The sequence below is a fragment of the Neofelis nebulosa genome, chromosome 15, assembly GCF_028018385.1.
Source record: "Neofelis nebulosa isolate mNeoNeb1 chromosome 15, mNeoNeb1.pri, whole genome shotgun sequence".
NCBI classification, from domain to species: domain Eukaryota; kingdom Metazoa; phylum Chordata; class Mammalia; order Carnivora; family Felidae; genus Neofelis; species Neofelis nebulosa.
The window spans coordinates 5,075,767-5,082,285 of NC_080796.1; the positions used below are offsets into that span (position 1 = coordinate 5,075,767).

General features: G+C 48.2%; 1 long non-coding RNA gene across 5 annotated transcripts in view; it reads right to left on the reverse strand.

Moving 5' to 3' along the window:
- Window positions 1-4,271, reverse strand: part of LOC131495943 (uncharacterized) — a 47,331-nt gene extending 43,060 nt beyond the window's left edge. For 3 of the 5 annotated variants that reach the window (XR_009254187.1, XR_009254185.1, XR_009254189.1), the window contains exon 1: window positions 507-971. This is a non-coding gene — a long non-coding RNA (uncharacterized LOC131495943). Of the gene's footprint in view, window positions 1-506; window positions 972-3,816 lie in introns of those variants that run through there. The other 2 variants (XR_009254186.1, XR_009254188.1) reach the window with 2 other exon arrangements.
- Between the last annotated feature and the right edge of the window lie 2,248 nt (window positions 4,272-6,519).

The window sequence follows — 6,519 nt, forward strand, 5'->3', positions numbered from 1 at the left end:
TTAAGTTAGGCCAAACCAAGACATGAACAAGTAACGAACACTTATACACACCTGATGCCCAGAATATGTACCGGCCTTTTAGAGGAATCCTCTCACAAACATACATTTAGAGTTAAAACAGGAGATTAAAATATTAAATTAACAGTAACAAGAGATCAAAAGAAAACCTCTTGTAACAACGCTTCCAAAAGGGGACGGCGAGTGGGGAGCCACTGTTTGTAATAGTGTTTAGCATTAAAAAAAAAAAAAAAAAAGGCTCAGCACAACCAAAGAACTGCATCATTTTAGTTGCTATAAAAGGAAAAGAAAACTGGAGAGTACATCCAGGCCCCTAAAATAGGTCTCTATTTCTGCAAAGGTGGAGGTTATTAAATCATGAGAAGGTAGGAAGGTACCTCCACTCACAGTGATGGGGTGAAGCTCTAAGATTCTCAAACACAAATGAACCTCAGAACAAGATCAACACGAACAATTCCATAACACTAGGTTGTTAAAGGCCAGCACACCTGTTGTGGAGTCTTTCACATGTTCCAAGTACTGTCGGGTATTCACCACCTGGTCTTGAAAAATGGCTCCAAGACCCCTTTTCCCCTCAGCGACAGTGCCTGCAATCCAGCCCCCAGCTGAAGTTCCTCTGCACAGAAACAAATGCAAAAACCATGAATTTTATAGGATAAACAACAAATGGAAACGTAAACAAAGGACAATGTTAAGTACAACTTAAGTGGAGGTGGTTGGAGGTAGAAAAGAGGGTTGTCAAAGGATCCAAACAACAGTAGTTCGGTAATGGATCACCAGAGAAGGTGAATGTTACCCAGAAGCCTTTCTCAACAAGACCCCATTCCATGTCAGCGGCTACCCTAGCACCGCATTCATTGCTGCTATGGCGTTGCCTCCTTTCATCCGGTATTTGTTCAGAGTGCAAGCTTCTTCTAATCAGAAACTTTGTCCTTTCTCTACCTTTATAGGCTAATCACCTGGTACCAGAGTGCCCTCTACTGGCATCAGAAGATGCTGACTAAATAAACAGTCCTTTCAAAAAAAAAAAAAATGCATGAGAGGTGTTTGTTTGAGTGGCCTCAGTGGATGAAGCTGAGGACTCTTGCTTTCAGCTCAGGTCATTATTTCACAGTTCCTGAATTCGAGCCCTGCATCAGAGCTCTGTGCTGACAGCATGCAGTCTGCTTGGGATTCTCTCTCTGCCCCTCCCCTGCTCTTGCTCTCTCGGTCTCTCTACATAAACAAACTGAAAACACAATTTATCAAAGGCCAGTTTCATGATTTTTTTTTTAAAAACAACTGATCGATTTTTTTTTTACAGCAACTGGGAAAGGCTCTCATGTTATTTTTATCACATTGTAATATTCATCTAATTTAACTATTTTACAAGGTGAATATTTGAGCACAGTGCAAGGCAATCTTTCACAAATTATGAAAGAAACCTCGTAAATGGGTAATACAGTCCATGCCTTGGGTTGCACAAACTGGTTTTCTTCAAAATGTTACTTCTGGAAGCTATTATCCCTAGCTTATGATGCTCTTATAAAAACACAGTCTGAATTTCCTTAATAGAAAAACTTATTTCATTTTACACATAAGTTTTTAAATGATTTTTATCAAACTCTCAACTAATTCCTGACACACCCAGCAATCAAATTTATCATATTCAAACTTCACTGAAAGAAAACACCAAGCATCATTCATTAGTACTTGCTACATACAGTGTACTTACATTAAATATTAATAACCCCTGAGATGCGACATAGATGATAAAAATAGGTGTCTTAATATTGTATATTCATGTTTATCACGTCGTCTTACGGGGTCTGGATTTTGTCTCAGTTTATTACAAAAGTATCTACAACAGAGGATACCAAAAGCAGAGGAAACAGGAGCAAAATAGACAAGTGGGAATTCAAACTAAAAACTTTCTGTACAGCAAATGAATCAACAGAATGTAAGGCAACTTACGGAATGGGAGAAAGTATTTGCAAACCACGCATCTGATAAGGGGTTAATTTAAAATATATAAGGAACTCCTGCTACTCAATAGCCAAAAAACCTAATAACCCATTTTTCTTTTAATGGGGAAAGGACCTGAATCGGCATCTCTCCAAAGAGGACATATAATGGCAAACAGACATATGAATTTAGAACCAAGCAAAGTACAGAAAACTGGGTATTACCGGAAGGTGGGATGTGAGGGGGCTGGTTGAATTCATGGGGGACAAAGCAGACCCTCAGTGAGAAGTTGCCACTGAATCAAAGACTGGAAAGAGGAGAGTGAGTTACAAGGTTATAAGAGCCATAGGTAGAGGAAAGAGCAAATCTAATGTAGAAACGTGCAAGAAAGAACAAGGTGGCCAATGTGACTGCAGCAAGGTGAGCACGAGGTAGACAAGCTTAGGTCAGAGACGTGGTGGGAGAGAGGCCATTTTTTTCAATGTTTATTGTTGAGAGAGAGAGAGAGGGAGGGAGAGAGAACAAGCAGGGGAGGGTGAGAGGGTGGGTGAGAGAGAGAGAGAGAAAGACAGAGGATCCAAAGCGGGCTCTGCACGGTCACACTTGGGGCTCAAACCTACAAACCGCGAGATTGTGACTTGAGCTGAAGTCAGGGCTTAATGGAATGAGCCACCGGTGCACCCCAGGAGGGAAGCCACCTCAAAGAATGTGCCTCTGACTGAGAAAATGGGAATCTTTACAGGATGTCGGGCAGAGGAACTGCATGGACCGATTTATATGGTTCTGTGTGCTGGGAAGCAGGCAGAAGGAAAGACCAGGGTGGAAGCAAGAAGACGAGCTTGGAGACCGCTTGCCACGTGCAGCAAGGGATGCTGGTGGCTTGGACCAGAGGGCAGGAACAGAGGTGGTGACACAATGTCGGATGCCAGATAGTTTTTGGAAAATTGGGAGACAACAGTGTTTCCTGGATGTTGGTGTGCAGGAAGAGTTTGGGGTCGACAGAGGAATCTAGGGCGGCTGCAAAGACTTTCGCCTGAGCGACTGGAAGAATGGAGCTTCTTCCAACGAAGCAAGCCAGACAAGTGTGCGAGGGAGAATCAGGAGCTCAGAGATGCCTGTGGGGTGTTAGGTGCCCGTTTTGAAGTCACTTTCAAAGAGGGGTCATTGGCTAGGGCCAAGCTCTTTAGAAACCTTTCCATCCACTCGGGTTGAAGGGAAGTCTATTCGCATAGGAGAAAACGTATGAGAAGGAAGTAGCAGGGGAAGAAGATAAAGCATCTTTTGCGCCAAGGAGACTGAACAGGCTGTGGAGGCTCCAGGCGGCGGAGGTGCGGCGGCTCCCTGCGGCGGGGCGCGTTGAGAGGGCGCTCGACCTCGCCCGCGGCCTCGGCCTCGGGTCCTGGCCCGACCTGCCATTGCTGCCCGGAAGGGGACAGACCCTGGAAGGGGGCACAGTTACGTTCGACTTCTCTAGGTAGTTGTCTGGTCACCTTTTACAAACCAGGACTTTGAAGAAGGCATCAGCTTGCTAACTACACGTGTTTTCCAATCACGCCCCAAACACTGCTAACTGCCAAGTTGCCAGAGAAGGATCCTGTGGTAACAGGGAGCCTGGTAAAACATTCTTAGAGATGTGCAGAAAATTACTGACTAGGATTCTTTTCCCCCACACCAAGTGACAGGTCACTGTGGGTTACCCTGCTTGCTTGTAGGAGTCTGGTGTGCACGGAGTTCACACCTACCGCCTAGCCCCATGGCGCGCGCACGCGCGCACACACCCCCCCCCACACACCCACCCAGGGCTACCGCCACCCGAACGGGTCACCCACCCCTGACTCCGCTGACACAACTCACCTTCGTTCCTGCCTCCTGAAGCATTAGTCTGATCTGTGGGGTGTTTCAGTTGCCTTCTTTCACGCCCTGTCGCCTAGGGTTCCTCTTCCAGCCCCGCAGCGCCTGAGCGCTGACATCCGCGGGGTCAGAGGGCCAAAGCTCCTCTCTGAAAGGGCCGGCCTTTCCCGGGACTGGCCCTGTACCTGTACCTCGCCGCGGTCACCGAGGGGCAGTAGGACTAGCCTGGCCTCCTTGCGGGACGCTCCCACAGTCAGCAAGGCTGGCCCCGACCAGCCCCCACCCTCATTTCTAGTTCAACCCTGCTGGCCCAGCCCCTTCAGGCACCGCCTCCATCCGGGCCCAAATGAGGCCTACCTAGTGGTGCACCTGGCGGTTTCAAAGGTGCTCGGAGTCTCAGGGGGATGGGCGTGGGCGGTTCTGCCCGCTCTCCTGCCCGGCCCAACCTCCCCCACCAACCATCCCCCGATTAACCTGCCAGTGACTTCACCAAACGAGGTACACATGGAGCTCCAGAAACTTAGGGCCTTACCACTTAATATTTTAACCAGTTCCCCATGGCTCCCAATAAAACTACACTGTAACCACTGCGACTATCCTTGGATCCAAATCTAGGCTCCTTCATCATCCTCTCCTTGGCCTAGATCCCTACAAGTGGGTTTGCAGTGATTTCTAAGCTTTCAAGCATTGGCGTAATTTAAAAAAAAAAAATTCTTGTTGTTGTTGAATCAGGCTTTTTTTGTCCATTGCTTCCGAGTTTCTGTCACTCTGACTTTGCCACTTAAAATTGTTTTTTTAATTCACTAATTCTTTAATTGTTGTAATTGCATTGTCTTGCATTTAAATCCTTGATGCACACACTGGATACCCATTTCATTGTTTAACTTTTTAGTTTAATTCCAGTTAGCGTAACAGCATTGCATTAGTTTCCAGTGGACACTCATTTTAACTCAGAGTTATCTGACACCATTTCTAAAATAATCCTAACCTTGCCCCTGCTTTGAAGTCCCATCGTAATTCTGCAGAAACCTGTGCGTTCCTTTGGCTCTAACTCCAAACTCAGTTCTGCTTTGTCTGGTGTACCAGTAACACGATGTTTTGTTCGTTGATCTTCAAAGTATTCTGAACACTAGAAAAGCCTAAATTGGCTAAGCACCTGAAAATCCTTGGCTGTTCCTTCAAATGAGTTTTCGAGTCAGTGCATTAAGTTCCAGAATATAATAAGCACTATTGCCTGGTGACCTGAGGGTGGATTGAATTTAGACATCAATTTAGTTCTTCTGAGTTGCAGAGTCTTCACTAAGGTTTTCCTGGAAAATCCTTGTGCTCATAAGTGATTCCAAGGAAGATGTTTGGGGTATCCAATTGCTGTATAGAGAGCACCCTGGAAACTGGCTCAGGTGCCCTCTGGATGGGGGCCATGTGTACTGAGTGTTCTGGTTTCAGATTCTGGTTTGTCTGGTGGAGGGTAACCTGTGAGAGGGTGTAGGGAGAAGAAGAGGAGAAAACTCTGGAAGAGCGAATTGGATGAGACTCCCAGACATCACTTAGTATTTGGTGTCCTGCCCTGAGTCCAGCCCAGTCCTTGGGTGTAACAGGTTCTTAGTATTAAGCACACCTGAGAGGCATCTTTCAGTAAGGATCTGCCTCTTCAAGGCACTTGGGACACTTCCCAGTAAGTCTTCTCTCATGCCTTTCAGAAAAGTTGTACCATTTTCTGCCCATTGGCATTGACAGGTCATGCACTGAATTTGTCCTGAGCTCCACAGAGTATATATCACTACTTGTGACTGGTTTTTCACCAACAGAATAGAAGCGCCTCAAGGGAAGGATCTGTTCTTTCTCTTTTCTTTCTCCGATAGAGATAACAGTACCTAACCAGGACTAGGCACTCAATTCATATGTTAAGAGAGAAGCGATGCATGCATGAATGATTGATTATATTTAATGATGAATCCCTGGGAAAATGACTGACTTATAAGTCTTTTGTTTTCTTTAAAGTTTACTTATTTTGGACACAGAGACAGACAGATATTGAGTTGGGGAGGGTCAGAGAGAGGAAGACACAGAATCGGAAACAGGCTCCAGGCTCTCAGCAGTCAGCACAGAGCCCGACGCGGGGCTCGAACCCGCGAACCATGAGATCATGACCTGAGCCGAAGTCGGACACTCAACCGACTGAGCCACCCAGGCGCCCCTATTACATCCATCTTAAAGATGGGAACCATGGGGCTTGGAGCGTGTCCATAACAGGCTCCACCGCCTCAGGCCACTTCCCTGCAGCCCGGCCAGGAGCTGCTCCAGGAATGAAGGATACATTTCCGCCCTGCCCAAAGGAGGGGGAGTGGTAGCTGGGCCGCCGGGCGTGGGAGGCGGGGCTTCCCGCGGAGGCGGGGCTGCGGGTGGTAGGGGCCCAGAGCGTGCGTCGCCCCGAGGACCTTCCCGCCAGGGGCCAGGCTGCGCGGCGGCAGGGCAGGCGGCGGCGGCGGCTCCTCCTCCTCCTCCTCTTCCTCCTCCTCACCGACTGCGCGGCGCGGGCGGCGGCGGCGGCTCCTCCTCCTCCCCCCTCCTCCCTCCTCCTCCTCCCCCCCTCCTCCTGCCCCCTCCTCCTCCCCGCTCCTCCCCCCCTCCTCCTCCCCCCTCCTCCCCCCTCCTACTCCTCCCCCCTCCGCGCGGGCGGCGGCGCGGCGCGTCCTGACGTAACCG